We start from the raw sequence: 18,980 nt of genomic DNA on the forward strand, positions 1-18,980 counted from the left end.
TATCATGTTCTCGTAGGCTTGGTGCAATAAATCCTGGCTGCGCTTTCCACTTTGCAGCGCAGCTACCTCATCTGTGAATGTGTAGGTGTGGATGCGTAAGTGCGCCTGCATTATAGAGCAGTACTACTAAGATAAACAGTCGCTGCTGGTACTATTAATCACACCAACTCTCACCAGGCCCTCTGAGCTTTGTGTTGGTGTGTGAGAGAGCAGCAGAGTGGGATACTCTGGCACGAAACCTGTAAGAAATAAACACTGTGTCATACCTCGAACTGATAGGAAAGCTGCTGGTAGGACAGAGAGGAGGCTTTGTTTTGTCCACAACCCAATTATATTCAGCTTACTGGCACAGAGGAGGAAAGAAACCAGAAAATATTCACATTTAAGAAGCTGGAAACAGAGGATTTTGACTTGTTTTTTTTTCTTTTAAAAAATTACTCAGTAATTATATTATCCAAATAGTTGCCAATTAATTTAGTAGTTGGCAACTAATAGGAGCTTTAGAGGTCAAAATATAAATGTGGCAAAAGATATCCATGTTGACAAGTCTACTAGTTTGATGAAACATTTGAGAGGCTTATTTTAATTAAAAAAAGAAAAAAAAAGTAGCTTGAGGTTGCCCCAGTTTGTCTCGTGTTAAGACTTTTATCTACTAATCAGCATTTTGGACTTAGTTATATCAATACATATTATTGGAAGTGATTTAAAAAGGTTTATTTGTATTGGAAATATGCATTTTTTCCTGTATAATAGTTGAATCTGATTACAGGCTAAATTACCCGTCTAAAGAGCATTATTGAACCCAACAGAAACAGCACTGTACAGTATCAATATATTCATATATACTGACAGGACTGTAAGTGACTCAAAGATACAGTCAGCCGAAGTAGAGCAGAGACTGCTGCATTATTGCAGGCGCTACCGATCAATAATCCTGTCACTCCACTCAATATTCACCATATTTCCTCGCTGGAAACCCGAGTCAATAACAAAAACCTCAGACTCCCTCACGCCACACAGAAAATGCAGCAAGGCCAAAACAGTGTGATGAAGAGAATTAGCATTTTATGTCAGAAAATATAGAATAAGTAGGGAAATATGGGTTTGTTTTAGATCATTTTTGAGAAATGTGAGAGTGAAATATGCTATTATATAATCATACACGGCTTACTTTCTTTAGCAACAGTGACAGAAATTGTACACAAACTGAAAACGGGCAGAGCTCAACCTGTCTGGTTCTGGTGTTACTACCTTGCATAGGTTTGGTAAGTTCGTGTCAAGAATTATTTTTTACACCCTTTTTAGTTTTTAGTATTTGAGTAGCAACTGGTGGACAGGAACATGTTTAAAAGACACTGATTGGTTCCTAAGAAAGAGCTAAACATGCAAGAGACAAGCCTTTCTGAAGTAAACATGAAGACTACATTTCTACCTGCTGAAGGACACAAAAGAAGCAACACTGGGCTTGTGCACACTAGTGAGCTTTCAATGCTACACCTTCACCTAAAGTGCAGAGTGGCAGCGGCATGAAGGCGGTAACATCATGAAAACAAGACCAAAAGGCAGATGGGCAAATGTCAAAAACAAGATGGAAACAAACCAGATGCGGTAAACATGAGCAGTTTAACTATTGGTTTTAGTATCTGTGGCGAATGTTAACATCAAGGGCGAGAATGTTTAGCATTGCTTGGCAACAGCAACCGATGCTTGAGGTGGGATTTTATCTCGAAATACCAAAAATGTTTGATGTTATCCCCGACGGGTCTACAAGCAGTTCAGGAGGTTTCAGACTGGACGCTCGCTTTACCAAATAATCTGGCCCGAACATCACTTGAGATCAAGATCCCAGACCTGAATTGCTTCTCCGACTGCAGGAGGGATGAAATGTCGAGTAAAGCGGCCTGGAACTCGTGTACTCTGAGCCTGGTCTAAGGAGGGGAAGACGAGAATAGAGCAGGTGAACAGAGCACCAGAATGCAGCTTAAAGTCCATCAAGATGAGCGACAGCTGAGTGGAAGGAGGACACGACTTCATACATGTGAACTTTAACTTGAATAAATCATCGAAAGCCTGTTAACTGTGACACCAGCCCAAGTCCAAGGTTTAGAACCTGTTAGGTTTTTTTTGTTTGTTTGTTTTACATAAATAAAGAAAGAAAGAAAAAAATATATTCTTAAGGCATCTTGATCATCAGATCATTTTTTAAAGGGGGAGGTTCAAGGTTTTAGCCATGCTAGCGACAAGATTAAACGATTAGTTTTAACTGATTAGAAAAATCATCCACTGTTTTGATGTTCAATTAATTGGTTTGGGTAATTTTTAAGCAAAGAAAAACATCAAACTACTCGGATTTCAGATTCCTAAATGTGAATATTATAACTTTTGATTGACTGAGAGTGCCATGGACAGTCAAAGTCATCTAGTTAGTTGCAGTCTGAGCAACCAATATGGCAATACACAAAGTGATTTGAAAGCCTCAGCCTCAGCTCTACTTAGCAAAATGCCAATATGCTGAACTAAGCTGGTGAAGACTGTAAATATACCATGGCATGTTCGAGCTGCTGTAGTCTTAAAAAAAAAAAAAAGATGTGCTCTATGTGTTAATGCAATACACACTCAGCACTTGATCACTGGGTTAGAAGTTGCTCTGCAGTGACGTAAACCAGGACTCATGCAAGCAACAGTTCAGAGTGATATTCTTAGGGTCTCTAACCTAAAAACATCAACATCGATGTGCAGCTCAGCAAGTGAAGAGTTCCTGAATGAGGACATGAGCAACGTGAACCAACAGCATCTGTCTCAATCCTCTAATTAGAAATCCGATGTTACAGTAAAATAAAATACACAATAAACTCGTGTCATTTCCTGCTGATTCCATCTGACGATTTAATCAACGGCTCTTCTGCAAATTTGAGCATTAATGTCTCATGAACTTGATGAAATCTGTAAGTTTTGCATTACTCATTTATGTTACTTCATAACAGTGACTAAAAAGAATCTGAAAATTCCCTCACACATACTCTAAACCCCATACAGTATTGTTAAACTGCAGAATTTGAGCACCTTGCTGTATTTTTTTGCATGCTTCCACATCTTCCATTATTGCAATATTGCGGTTTTCGCACTCTTCCTGAAGCATTTCTAAAACCTTGTGCTTTGATGGTTCACTATCAGAATATGATTAACCTCAGCAGACAGAGGCACCAATGAGCTCATGAATAATGAACAGAGAGGATATTACAAGAGCAGGAGGAGGAAGGGAGGCAGAAGTATTTTTTTTTCTTTCTTTTTGTTCTGTCACAAGAATCAGTGGGATCAACACCCAAGAGACAAATGCTTTATTCTCAAGCGTGTCAGCTGGGATTTTCTCCATATAACCTCGCTATATATTACTCAGAGGAGGGAAAAAATATCAATACAGCGTCTCTGGGAATGATAAAGTAAGGGCTTCATTCTGTGCTCTGTATCAATATATTCTTTTCAGAGATATATTTTCATGACAAACAAGCACTTTAAAAGCTTCGTCCCATCTCCTCCCACTCAGCTTCTGACTGATAGAACTTGCAGACGAGGGAGGATTAATGGGCAAATAAAAAAAAATTATGTCTGCCTTTGTAATATGCAAACAGTTGATTTATATTGAAGGCTTAAACGGACCAGACTATACCGCGGAGGCTTGAATACAAATGCAAGGTTAGTGAAGTTTTTCATCAGATGTTGGCCTTTATAATTCAAAATCAGAATTTATAACACCACTTAATTTTGTTGAGTGTCCGGTGAGAGTTGTCTGTAAAGTATTCATGGATGTACAAAGAAGAATTGCTGATACTTATTTCATCATGTTTTCAGAGGTGCCAGTTTGCTTAAACGTAGCTCACGGTCTGAAGTACTGAATCCATAGCAATGATTAGATATTTCAACATATGCTGCATCACATTGCATAGCCTACATACCCTGCAGTATGCACAAAGCAGTAAAGGGATACGAGAATTCAAACTGTTTCTCATGATTTTAAAGGCAAAACGTTGGCTAGCCAAGATTAAAATGTGATTTATAACTTTTTTTTTTTGCCTTCGTGGGAGCAGAAACAAGTTGCTAACATCACAATTTCATTATCTTTAATGATAATGTTGCGTCTCGCTGCTTATTTGCAAACCCAACAATTAAATAGCAACCTTGACATTCACTATGAGACATCTTTCTGGTCATCTGATCCAATATTCACTCTCTTTTAGTTCCACTTTTGGTCTCTACTAACTCCTGAGGGAAATATGTAGTTCTTTAGCTGCTAAATACTCTGCTATGCTCACTGGCATGTTGCAAGGTTTTCAGAGTCTTTTTGCTGAATCTGCTGTTGCCAAAAACAACACTATAGAGAGCTATGAGAGTGAACCGAAATAAGGAAAGTTGTAAGGCAGCTAAACAAATCCTCAAACTCTCTATAGAGGTCCTTAACACTATGAATCAAAAAGCTGCTGGCAAGTTTCCAAAGCATATTAGTCTTAAACAAAATTGAAAAAAAAACCCCAAAAAACCCACCATTTATCAGAGCCAGAAACTGTAAAAAACATAGGTTGGCGAACAACGTTTCTGACAAACACTAATAATAACACATACACAGTAAGACCTCGGAACCCCAAACTTTCCGACAATCATTTCTTCTAATCCTACATGTGGCCTTTTAATCAGAACCAGATTCTGTGGAAAAACAAATCATTCTGATTCAGCTTTTAGGCTAAACTGCAGGTTGTGTTTCCACAGAGTACATAGAATACAAATATGTAATCAAATTAAGAATGTAAAAGAAAAAAAAAAAGGTCTATAGCATGTCGTATTTTTTTTCCAGCATGGATAACATCTTTTTTCAATTGAACCCCCCCCCCTTTTTTATGATTTATGGCATTATACCTTTGTTGAACTGCACAAAAGACATGTTTGAGTTTCATCTAGCTACAAAAAAGAAATTCGACAGTGAGTAGAAATGTGACAGAGGCAAAAGACGTTTGAAACCGCTTGAGATTCAGAGGGTTAAAGCAGCAGGGAACGGCAGATTGAGGTGATAATTGTAAATCCGTCACTACAGTCGACTCCTTAACAGTATCACTTTATTGATCAGCATGATACTGGAGCTGCTGGATGTTGACATATGATAACCACACTATCTGACTGCGGCTTTGACTTCACATCAATATTTCCCAGTGTTGAACTCAGTTAGTTGTAGTCTCACATGGCCCATTTCAACAGCTCTTAACATGTTACATGACTGTCTAACTTTAATGAATGATTAGAAGAATGTCTTCAGCACCATCATCATCATCATCATCATCATCCACATGTTCACATCATCAGCTCCTTTATCATTTCCGCCACTGACACCATCAAAATCAGCTCCAAGTAAACAAAACGCAAGGAAAAAAAAAACAAAAAAACATGTTCATTAATGTCAGATTAATCAGATGAATACTGCAGCGAAATGTATGTTTCTGAATAATTAAACTGGATGCGCATGTGTTTAGAAACTGCAGCTTTGAAACAATCAAAAGCGTGCGGTTCATTACATCTCCCTCTGCAGCTGTTCAGTAACAGAGCTGGGACATCATTTGCATCGCTGCTGACACATCGACGTCTTGGGGACATCAGAGGGAGGCATTATGGGGACACCGCTAAATGACACCCATGGGGCGTCCCCGATCGAGGGAAGTGGTTGATGGATTAAGGCAGAAATTAGTGTTTTCGTTTGGGGGGAAAATGACAAAATATTTCGGCTTTGGAAAGGCATTTGTGCTAAGCTTTTAAATGCGACGCACGCACAATTAGTACTTGATTTTCTTGTGTGAAAGGACAGATGTCAGAATAGTATAATGTTGGCATAAGTGCATTTGCATTTTTAAATAGAACTGAGACACATGAAGAGTTTCTTTCATCAGCAGCTGGACTAAATTTGTAGACGAGCTTTGTTTTGTCTATTATACAAAATAATTCAAATGAAACACTATATTGTTGTTTCTTAATGCAAACTTGCTTACAAAACTGGGGATACAGACAGAGCCAATGCTTAAATACAAGTAAAACTTAATGTTCACTTCTCTAAACTGTACAGAATCCTAGAGTTACAGCAACATGGGGTTAAATGAGTAAGCTGAAAGCTGGATGATGTATCGTGACTGTCTGTGTTTTGGCCATTTATGAGACATAAACATATTTAATTCAAGGGAATAAATTTGGACCATCTTCTATTTTAGATTCCTCTGTACTCTTTTCTTCAAAGGTCAGCATTGTCAAAAGGGTTTACAGCTGATCAGTGCATGGAAGTCGCATCTAAAAGTTCTGAGTTAAAGGAGCATTCACGTCCTATAACACTGTTAGAATCATGAGAGACAGTTTAACCCTCTGAATACCAAAAGGGCCAGTTGGGGAAATTAACCAAATCTAAGTTTATAATCATGCATTTCCTCAAAACCTTTTATTCCACTAGATAGATAGATAGATAGATAGATAGATAGATAGATAGATAGATAGATAGATAGATTTTGCATTTCTTAGTGTAACTGAAAAGTCCTGAGTTTATAAACTGTAACCAAGAGTCACATGACAAAAACGCAGTGACTATCTGGCTGAACTGCAGGCTGTGTTTACACAGAGCAGAGAGGAGACGATGAAAACATATTTCCTTTTTTCTCTAGTACTGTAACAACTTGTGGGCACTTTGAAAAATGTTGTAAATGTTCCAGGGTTTTTCAGTTTTTGTGCACAGAGCAGAGAGAAGACAAGCATAAGAACAAATTACAGAGATTGAGAGGAAAATATAACATATTTGATCAATAAAATACTGGCATTATGGCTTGAAAATGCTATACGGAGGCGCAAGTTGTTGGAAGATGCATTCAGCATGGTGAAATATCTTACTGGTGTCGAGGTGCGGCGTAGTGAGAAAAACGCACAACATGTAGAGATAGTAACAACATAAACAGCTAAATAGCTATAGTACATAGAGCCAGCATTGTTTTTCCCGTATTTTTAACACCTGTTGGCACTTGAAATATGCTAAATATGTTGACTCAAGTTTTTTTTTTCTTCCCATTTTTGGAAAATAAATACTTTTTTAATGATTTGTGGCTTTATAACTGTGTCCTGCTGCACAGAGGACATTTCAGGGTTCTCTCTACTTCTAACCGTGGTTGTGCTGTTTTCATAGAGGTGCAGGACTTTATACTGCAGTGAAAAAAAAAATGAGTCCAGAGTGAGGAAAAATATGACAGGAGCAAAAAAAAAATGTTCAGAGATTATTAAAATTGATGCATCAGACGTAGCGATACCGTGGTTCTATTCTACAAATTCATGTTTCTTGCTGAAATCTGGCACCTACCACAACGCAATTCAGACAGTTGAGTGAAAGGTTTGGGTGTGCGTACTGCCAGTTGCGGCCAGTGAAGCCTCGAGCAGAGATGAAGACGCTGACTGAAGCATTTAGCGTGTATAAAATCCCATAAACTACCATTTACTACACAAATCTGCTAAATGCTTTATTGTGTACAAAGTAGTTTTGCCGTAAATCTTCCCAAGGCCTGTAAACAAACGTGTTTAAATGTTAAAAGCAATCAGTGTGAACCTTTCATTTAAATTCAAGAGCTAAACCACAGATCGCAGCAACATCTGATGCAGGTAAATGAACTAGTTTATGCTGGCATTTTGAAACAGACAGAAGAGTACGACATGCAACAAGAGCTTCCTCAGCTACATCAACTAAGAGGCCACCAGACAGAAATAATGTTCAATCTCGCCATCATTTAAACAAACAATACTCGTATCAGCCCTCTCTCTCATCCACTGACCTCTGGATTCACAGCTCTGCGAAAACCTGCGGGAGTCAGTCCAGGTCCCTGCAGCCGAACAGGCCTTTGGAAAGCAAAGGATTCCTGCTGTCTCGCATCAACACGACTACAAACGCCAAATCACCACACGTCACTGATCCAGAAATAGACTCAGACATCACCCTCTTTTTTGCATTTTGTCCCAGCAAAAATGACGTTTTCACTTCAAATCTAGTTAAGAGCTTAGCTGCAGATCACACAAACATGATGGAGCGTCGGTGAAGCTCAGAAGTCAGCTGATCAGATAACCAGCCTTGCTCATACAACATTCTTATGAGCACATTTTGTTAAAATGCAGACCCGTCAGCCCACTAGTAGCACTAATAAGATGATCCCGCCTTAAGTAAGACACCTTTAGAGCAACATAACTGCATGTAACTCTCACTGTTGTTTATCCGCACTGTGATGCACTCATTCATAAATAGATGGACTCGCAGGACTAAACTCACATGAACACACAACCAACATACTCCTTTCTCTCTGTGTGCTTCTTCACATTCTTTCTGCTCCTGATTCATCTTTTTCTTTCTCCTTCGTTACGACCACACAAGCCAGTTCCTGAAGCCTTTTATTCCTGCGCTTTCAGTCACGAGCCCTGGAGGTGGCGTGACGTCAGCCGGTTCAGCAGGACAGCAGTTGGCTCGCAGCAAATCAACAGACTGCCAAGAGTTTCATCAGGTCTTCATCCGACTCTCTTTGATGCCTCTTCCAGTAAGACCTTACAAAGCCCGATCGGAGCTCCAGAGCAACCACTGAGCAGGGTTTTTAAACTCTGACGTTGGCTACAGGGCTGCTACCTTCTTTGCATTGTCTATTGATCTGTTGGGTGTTCAATTTACAATTGGGTTAAATCGGGTGAAAAAAAAGTAGAAAACTAATAATCCAAATAGTTTTATGTGATAATATTAAACAATTTTCTGTCTTTACATATTTGAAGCAAAAATATAAGATAGGATATTTAAGTTTTTATTAGTTTTATGGTGTTCAACTCTTTCTGTAACAACCTTTGGCGATTCTTTGTTCTATCACGAGGTCCACATTTCTACTTCTCTGTTGCTTTGGTTTACAACCAAACACCTGCACAACTGATGCCATTCCAGTAATTGTCATTATAGCCTTGTTGGCATGCTAATCTTGGCATTTACATCAAAACACTGCTGCGGTCAACAACACAGCTGCTGGCACGGCTCTAACCCTTTAGTATTCTTTATATAGACCACAACAAAATCACTTCCTCTGCACACAAACAACAAAATTGGAAACTAATTGAGTTATACAATATATTAAAAATGACCTATAGTTTCATTATACAAATAAGCGACCGACAGAAGTAGAAAATGCAGTGTAATGTTTTAAGAAAACAACTTTGGTACAAATGTGAAAGGGGTGGGTTTCAGAAACTAATAGTTTCTGGCAGTAGAGGATGTTTTCCGTATCCAACAGTTTTAGTTAGTTCATAAGTTGTATTTCTTTTTTGTAATTCATAAACATTTGTTCCAAAGGCCCCCTCTGTTTTCATTACAAGTAAGTAAGTGCCATATGAAGGCTGTTAAAAACCTTTTGAAAATGTTCTTTCACCACCAAAAACGATTTATGATCATTGAAACATGTTGAATATATGCCAATAAAATGCTTTACTAGTTTCAAGCAGACAAATACATGAAGTAATTTATGAATATGCATGTAATGGCACAATAATCTTTATAAATTAAAGATATTAAGATGATGCTGTGATGTTAATATGAGAAATTATAATCTATTAAAAAAAGCTTCAACGCTGAATAATTGATTAGTTGTCAACTACTCAATAAATCGCCATCATTGTTGATAACTGATCGCTTTTAGCACATTTATAAAGAAAAAGTTCAGCTTGTTAAACATGAGTTTCTCTCTTCTTCTATGTCAGTAAACTGAAAATCTTTCAAACCAATCAACCTTTTTCCCCATTTGTGGATTTCTAACAGACCAAACAACTAACTGACGCATTAATTGACAATGGAACACAACAGCTGCTGCAGAAACGGGCTGACCTCAAAAAAACACTCATACTAGTAATTTTGGGAAAGTCGAGTGAATTGTTTTTGGGAGGCACAGATTATTCATCAAGTTTGTCATTAAGGTCGGAGGGCTGTTTAGAGAAAATATGCAAGTATACAAGTAGCTGTCTTTGCTTCTCTGAGATGCATATTTTTGCGTAATCATGTGAAAACCCAAGTGCAAGTCAAGCTCATCCGTTTCCACTATACCTCCATTAGGCACAGAGGTAGGCCATCGTGCTGTGGTGTTGCTTGTTATTGTTTATGCGCTGCTAGAATACGCTCCAGCTCTGTGTGTACGTCTAAAGATGTTACAACATAAAATGTGCCATCTGGAGTGTTTACTGCGCTGCCTGTGTGTGTGCAGGGATCATTGGAAACACCCTCTTGAACATAACAGCTCTTAATGAAAATGTATTGTCTACTATGGTGTGAAAATGCATTGGCATCGAGACACTAAAATAACAAATGCTCGGTCAAGCTGTTCTAAGCAGGCTGCCTTTCTGAGGGTTTTCCTTTGCCAGATTGACGAGGGTCAGTCCTGTTCCTGTGTCTCCTCAACACTCTCATTCTGAGCTTTTACAATATGGTGGAAGACATCCCCAAACGACCAATGTAAAGAATTTAAACTGACGCCAGCACTGCAGCTTCGACACTGTTCTTCCACTTGTGTTGTGCGTGTACAGACGCTGGTGGGTATCTATGTTAGACGCGCACACACACAGCTGCGAGTGGCAACAATCTCGGTCAGCGCATGATTGAGCGTCTTGGCTCGCCTCGAGAATGAACGCCGCTCACATGAGGCTAATCCACTGCCCTGACAGTAATGGGAGGCAACACTAAGCATGTTTGGCCGGCGTCCAACACGCCTTTCGCACTGACACACGCATTTCCCAGACTGACACCCTCGCTAACACAAAAACCTCCCGTCGCCACCTAATCTCATCTCGCAGGAGGGTGTGGCCACGCAGAAACTTAGATCATCTCCAACATGGAGGGGAAACTACTGATGTTGACAGCTGACACACTCCTGCACACTGTCACTCAAGAGGCTACACCCCCTCCTCCCCTGTTAAATCACCCACCCCCTCAATTCTGCACAGCAAAACAGATGCCTCTTCCACTGCTCTACCTCCTATTCTTACTTCCTCGTGTCCGTGGAGCATAATAATGCCTCCCCTCCATCCATCCCTCCCTCCCTCCTCCATCTCTCTGCATCACTCCGCAGTGCTACAGCCTCTCCAACATACAGTCAGCTGGCGGACGGAGGAAGAAAAACAAACGCCGGATAGCCGAGCGTCTTCCAGCTGATGCCTCGCGCTGGGAAACAGAAAGGCGTGGATGGAAAAATAAAGCGGCAGCTGCCTCCTTACCTTCTCTTCTCGCCGTATCTCCTCCTCTCTCTCTCTCAGTGTTTGTGTCCCTCCTGACTGCAGCCACACGGTTTCTCTCGCTCTGATTCCTCCTCCTCCTTCCTTCCTCCTTCCTTCTTCCTCCTCCTCCTCTGGCTGCTGTTCTCACAAACCTGCTGCCTCTGAGTGTCTCCCTCTTCCCCGCTCTCGCTCTCTCTCTCTCTCTGCCTTTCTGCCTCTACTCGGCCCCTCCCCTTACCATCCTCCTCCTCTCGCTACATCTCGGATGCTCTATCTGCTCACAACATCAGTGCAAGATGCCATAGATGGGCTGAGATTTTGCATTTTTCTTCATATTTTCTGTCTCTTGAGTCACACAGCTACTCTCCTGTTTTTCTAGGGGGGGAAAAAAAACATTTTTGATGGATGTCTATGCAGGATGTGTTTATATTTATACTACAGATGTGCTGAAATAGACAATCATAGAAGCTGAAATAAAATGATGGTAATTATTTGGGAGAGTGAAAACCAAACTAATTAGCTGTACTGATGATATATGAGGGTACTTTAAAAAGTTTTTTCAGGTCTGTATACCATGAAGCCTTATATCACTGCCACAAAAACTCAAACTGTTTGAAGCAATCAAGGAAAACATGAGAAGAATGCTTCGAGCTGGCTGCTGTTGCTCCAGGACAATGCTTCTGCTCCAGTTTTTTTCTTTTTTATCAAATAAGTAATCCAAAAAACTCTTTCGTTCTTGTTTGTTTTTTCTTTTTTGATAATCATTAATGACTATAGTTGTGTCATACTGCAGAGAAGACATGTTCCCTTTCTCTCTTCTTAGGAAATAAAAGCAAAGCCGCTTAAGGGAGTTGGTAGAGACCAAAACCAGAGCTAAAAGCAGAAAAACAATTATCAGGTAGCCACAAACACAACTCCAAATGACAGCTAAGGGTTTTTATGTTGGCTTGAGGTGTAAATAAGTGATTGCTAACTTGCTCATTTAAAGCTTGTTTCACTGCCTCCAAGAGCCCACAGACACATTTACTTAAAATTAATGCTTCAAAAAAGCAAAATTGAGCAGCGATGTCACTCCTGGGTAATATTTTGCTTTGCTTTGGTATTCCCTGTCTGATTTAATATCACAAGAGACTTTATCTTTCAGACAGACTGTTTTTTGTGACTAAATTCTGCTAAAAGTGGCACCATCCAGAGCTACAACGGTCACTGCTGTCAGGGAGAAATCCTCCTCTTCTTTCTTTTAGGTTGTCATTGTGCCGTGATTTCACTCTCACATGTTGTGGCGGAAAATTGGATCTGATTGGCTGCTTCTTCCTGAGCTTCTCCCCTCCCCCTCCTCTCTCAGGAGGGCAGCACTGAAGCTGAGGTTGTGGCTGCCCACATCCAGCTACTCAGCGGCTGCTCGCTCTTTGTCTGGCTGCATGTAGCTCACAGACCGGACACGCAGCATCTTAATGATGCCGTCACCCCTCCCCACCTCCGTCGCACACATCCCTACATTCACATGGTAATTGGGGGTGTTTCCAGTCTGTCTCCGTGCCCCTCTCTTTTCACACCCTGACCGCCGCGAACCTCGGGATACAAAGAAGTGAACTGCACACACAAACATGAACAAGTGGACATGCGGACATGAGATTTCGTTCAATTAAAGTGAATTCAAACGTGACCCGCATGTGTTGTCCTTCGCAGAGAGTCAAACTAAAGGTAAAATAAGAAAGTCAGTGTCCTGAATGCTCAGTTGATGGAACAATATGTTAGTGGTGTGAGTTACATTGTTGCGATCAGGACTTATAAATTCACCATAAACAAAAAAAATGTGCAAAAACACATTAAGATAATCTGCATGGTTGTCGTGCAAACGTATATACAGCAAATATTTAGCAAAACATTCTATCATTGCTAAAAAAAATAATTCTTTTTGAATGAAAGCATCAACCAAAATCATTAAAATTAGCCTTAACTATATGAACTGACATGGTTCATAAAGCATGTGGCAACTGTTGAGCTTCTTTCAATGAGCTGGTGATATATTTCATATGTGAAGATCAGGAGAATATCCATCTTATCTCACCACTGTATTTGTTTAGTAGCCATGTAAAATGTTATTTCCTTCTAAGATCAGTATCCAAGACACACACTCATGGTATATATTTCTTAGGAAATGTCTTTTTTTTTTTTTGCTTTATACATTTTTGCAGAGTTCTGTTTAAACCGACAGCCCTTAATGGGCACCAGCTAGAGGTCATACACAATTTTACTATTAATACTATTCCAAGCTAGAGTTTACATTTACTGTCATTTGTCATTTATAATGCAATAACATCATGTAATACTGGTTTTATCTCTGTAACCGTTCAACTTTATTTCGATTTTACTGTGTGTGTCCATTTTTACTTTTATTGCTATTTTGTATATCTTGTTTTTTTGTTTGTTTGTTTTCACTATAATTCATTTTTTTATTCTAGCTGATGTAATGTGTGAATTTCTCCAGTGAGAGATCAATAAAGTTGTTCTCATCTTAGTTCAGAAGCAGTTGTGACAACCATTTCTTTAAGCTTCAATTTAGTTTTTTCATGTATCCCTGGGTCTTCAGTGACATCTGTACACATCTGTCGATTATCATACATTGTCCCTGTTAAATAAACTTAAAACAAATTTTTTTAAAAACACACACACACACTTTTAGTCCTGACCTGTTGCAGCAGCTGCACAGAGGCTCTCTCTATGCCACAAACATGCCTATTAACGGCAGCAGAGGTTGTTACGGGTCTTTGGCCAAATTGATTTAGAGACATCTGCTCACCTCCTTCTCTGGGGATCACGAAAGGCCGGCCTGATGTCCACGATGGAGGGTGGAGCAGGAGGTCCAAGCTGTCTTCTGACCCCACAAATAGGTCATAAACTGGGTCTGTGTGCGTGTTCAGTCAGCTCCGGAGGGACCGAATAGACGGATCTGCCATCAGATAATAGGACACAGGCAGGAGATTGTGTGAGCCAATTCTTTGTGCCGAGTCCAGATGTGTTGTAGCGCAGAATGATGAAGCCAACCATTTACTTACATTTAAAGCTGCAGCCAGACATATATCCCTGCAGTGAAATAACGCAGCCTGCCTAACTGCCTTTCATGTCAGTCCCTCCGGCATCTCGTTTCTCATTCTGTAAGCACAATGACAAAGCAGAAATGACTAAAATGGACTTATTTTGTGCTAAAACAAATTCCAACACTTATTTTTTCCCCCCCTCCAAACATTCATTTTTGCAAACCCAAACAGAGCTGAAATCAGATAAAAGAACATGTACTACTGATACTGGAGAACAGCGATGAATCATCTCTCTGCATTGCAGGAGATGCGCATCAGCCCTGCATCATTACTAACAGAGAGCAAAGCATAAAGCATGTAATTCTCTATAGAAAAGGCCACAGTAAAAATCTATCCGAGCATTGTCCTGGAGAGGGAAAAATGTCAATACAAAACTCAGACAGTAAAGCAAAATACATGCACTATTGGACAGTGCAGTAATGATGCGATAATATTCTTGTGGAGGATGTGCTGCCGACTCTCAAGATGCCTTTGTCCCCACGTGGTAATTAAGGAAGCCTATAGCTAGAAAGTCAGTGGCTTAATTACAGTGATTGCCAATTAGTGCATAAGCAGCTACATGATTTTCAGTAACAAGCTACCCAAGAGCAACACATTAAAACTTACTTTTTCTTTTACGTTGTGATAATTGTCTGGAAAGAAATGTCACCTTAAGAGTCCCCTAAACAGTGTACGCTTCTCGTAATTAAACTTGTCTCAGGCGCATGTCTTTCTACAAACTTTTTAAAGCAGATAACCTTTGTGTAAATTGCAAAAACATACACAACGCATTAAAGTGCCTCTTCTTAAACTAAGTGCTAAGTTTCTCATTGTGTCCTTGCAGAGTTGTTTTGCTTTGCTTAACAAGCCAACGCCAAAAAACACAAAAGCTAACTGCAGCACGGTAGATTACTGTACACAATGTGGTGTTTATGACTTATATTGCTCTTAAAAATGGACTAAGTCTGCACCTCTTCCCCTCCTACAAAGAGGTGCATGATGGACAAACACAGCCAGAGAAATAAAAATAGGAAACATTACCAGGCAGGTCACACTGTGCAACTGTTGGTGAAATGAATGGCTGGTGGACAGGGAGGAGCAGGACAGATGATCGGTCATCTACGAAGGCAACTACTGGACAGGAGTGGAATTACGAGACCTGCTGAGAGAAAATTAGAGGCAGTAGAGGCAGAAACTCCAACAAAACAAGTGCCATCATGCCAGGCAATTCTTTTTGAATGCCTATTTAAGTCTATTGAATGCATTTAACACGTATTTTGCCAGATAATATATTGTGAACATCTTTTCATATAACAACACAATACAGCAACTATGAAGGCCCAACAATTACCAGTTGGCAATGACACAGTCTTAAATTCCAAAGAGATCATAGCACCACAAATCCTCTCCTAACAAATTAGTACTGCGTTAGATTTCATTAAGCAAGCAAAGATTAAATATATGATGCCTAAAATAAGCAAATTGAACAGGAAAATCAATTATAGCAGGATGAAAGTATTTCTGTTTGAAAAATTAGAAATAAATACAGTTTCATCGCAGTTACAGCGCAGCAATAAATTAGTCTTCATTTCACAGAGTTAATAAGTTAAGAAATGATTGACTTTAAAGGGAAGGAAAATAGGGATATTTAACTTTGATTAAACACGCAGCTTTCAAGCTGGGAGTCAGAAATTCTACAAAGATCCCCAAGATAAATCTAAAAGTTACAGAAAAGTTGTTCAGAGTGCTTCCTTCTTGTGAAATACTTTAACCTCTACCCTTTTTTAGGCTTCAAAAAATCTTTCAACCAAGACAAATCTGAGAGAGAAAAATCAATCAACCTCTCCTCACACTAAAGCCATAAGCCTTCAAGATAAAAAAAAAAACACGGCTTCATTTTAAGGTTCACAAGCCAAAAAAAATAAATTGATTTATTTTGTTCATGTGGATTTCTAAAGGGTCAGCTTACTTGGCCTGTAAGTGGAGGAGAGAAGAAGACGGTATCACCTCTCTGTGTGATATTAACGGCAATCATATTTACTGTTCTGCCTTTCCTCAGAGCGCTGCCGTTTGTCTGGAAGAAGCAGGAGGCTTAATGTCCTTTCAGACTAATGTCCACACGGCGCCACATCTTTCTCACCGTTCTCTCAGCCCCCAGGACTCATCAATATGATTGTCTGTCTGGCCCTCCCTGCATTATCTGCTGGCACTCAGGCTCCTCCAAGGTCTTCGGCTGCTCTCCGCTAACTGAGCTTAACGGGGGGGGAGATGGAAGGATAACAAATCTGATTACTCGACCGCTCTGACAGAGTGAAGTGATCACAAACGAGCACGAATCCATATTTCTGGAACAATTTAGCTTGTTTCTTATTTAATTTACAAGATGATATTTTCAATTTGGTGAAAGTGGTGGCACAGGGCTCTGCAATACCAGAGGGACAATCTGATAGAGAGCGGGCTTGATAATAACACAACCTCTGTTTAAAGTGAATGGTAATGTTTTTCGGAAGGTCATCTAGTCAATCAGGCAACCACAAAGAGACACAAAATGATCATAAAACATGTAAAACATATGACCACAAACTGATGTGCAAAGAAATGCAAAACAACATCAACGAAACACCAAACAACTGCAAACTGACACAAAACAGAAGTGAAGTATCAAGAGATGTGAAGCAACCACAAAGAAAAGCAAAGCGACCATGAAAAGACGCAAAATGATCACAAATTGATAAAGAACCACAAAGTGAAGCAAAAATAACCACAAAGACACCTGAGCCAACCACAAAAAACACAAAACACACACAACAGAACAACCAAGTCCAGCGATAAATTAAAAAAAATATATATATATTTTTCAAATAAATGAAAGAAGCATTATGCAGGCAAATTTGAGCTCGTGTGCTGTTCATAAATGGGTCGAGTTTGTAGAACATGGCAAACTAGAAGAGCACTCGGAGAGCGCAGACCTCCACCAAGCAGCTCATATTGTGATTTACAGCAATTCTGCATTCATTTTATCTCCATTTTTAGATTCACGGATAATCAGAACATAGCTTTATCATTTGAATTAACATTGATATCATCAATAACAAGCTGATGAACGTTCGTTCTGCACGCTCAAATATCTTCCACACTTATTTCTGCAGTTCCTTACTGGCTTTAAGCTGTTAGCTAATGCTATGCTAGGTTGGCATAGCTACAGCGAGGTTGTTGCAAACACAAACAGACAGGGAGTAGCTTAAACTAGGTTAGCACAACTTTAGCAATGCAACTTTAGCATGACCGACGCAATGACTGACGCGTCAGTCCTCCTGACACATGGAAGAGAGTTAAAGTGAACCAGGAGACATGTAGAGTCATTGTTAATGTCATGACGTGGTTATAAACGTATCTGTCAGTAGCTCTGCTCAGCCCACTCCTGTGATGCTGCCTGGCTGTAGCTTCCTCGTGTACTGTTTAATGAAAAAATGGCTGCAGTAAGTGAAACATTACAGCAGAAAAAAAAAATTAAAATCATCACTTAAAACATTCATTTAAAAAAAATATTTGCCAATAATTACATCTAATTTTAAAAAGTCTAATAAAGTCTCACTTACACAATGATTCATTAATATTGCTTCTTATAGTATAGTTATAGATGAAACACTGGTGTCAGCCTAAACAGTTGGATAAACTATTCTTTGCATATAAAAATGACTGGTGAGCTAAGATAAAATGAAATGGCCATACCCTCCATTACATCTCCAGATAAAATTTCATCAAGAGGGTGTAAGGCCGAGGAAGATTTTTTTTTCTTCATCTGTAGTCGAGACCCATGAGGCTGCTGGGAAAGGTTTCATAATTTTATGTACTTCACTGGCTGCTGCAGAGCTGCATTAGTGGAAGTGAATTACAGCCTTCTGTGTGACTTAATAGAGAAAGTAGCAGAAGAAGAAGAAGAAGAAGCAGAAGAGCAGAGGGGGAGAAAGAAAGAATAACGGGCAGATTTCTGCTCATTCACAGCAATAAAAACAGGAGAGCAGGTGGCTTCAGCTTCCTTTGTGGGCCTTTTGGCAAGAATTTATTAGATTGGATGGTTGGCAATGGTGTCGTGTAAACTTAAGTGTTTGCAAACTATCATCGGCTTCATATGCCATAGTTTATTTGTGCAGTTGTTATATCCCAGCACTGTGCATCACCCATGTAATATAATATCCGCAGATAGGATTCTTGTTGTTTTTATGATCTTGGAAATAAACCGAAACCGTTAACTTTAATGCTGAATAGCTGTTGGACTTCCAGAGTCCAGGGAGGATGAGCAGTTTCATCAAATACTGTATGCTAGGCTTGTGTCAGTTTTTTATTACCTGTTTAAAAAAAAAAAAAACTGCCTTCATTTAAACAAAGAGGTTTGGTCAACAGAACAAAACGCAAAATTGACTGTAATACAATTTAAAGACGAGAAAGACGCTGTATAGTTTACCTGTGGGAACTGCATAGCCGTGCATTCACTTTGTTTTGTCATTAAAGGATTAAAGAATATTGATAATGTTACTTGAAAAAGTAGCAGAAAACTCTGATGTCACTTATTTTAGGCTTTGAATTTCCAAATTACACTTTTAAACGTGTGTTATTATA

Source organism: Stegastes partitus, unplaced genomic scaffold (genome assembly GCF_000690725.1).
Source record: "Stegastes partitus isolate 25-593 unplaced genomic scaffold, Stegastes_partitus-1.0.2 Scaffold1639, whole genome shotgun sequence".
Lineage (NCBI taxonomy): Eukaryota > Metazoa > Chordata > Actinopteri > Pomacentridae > Stegastes > Stegastes partitus.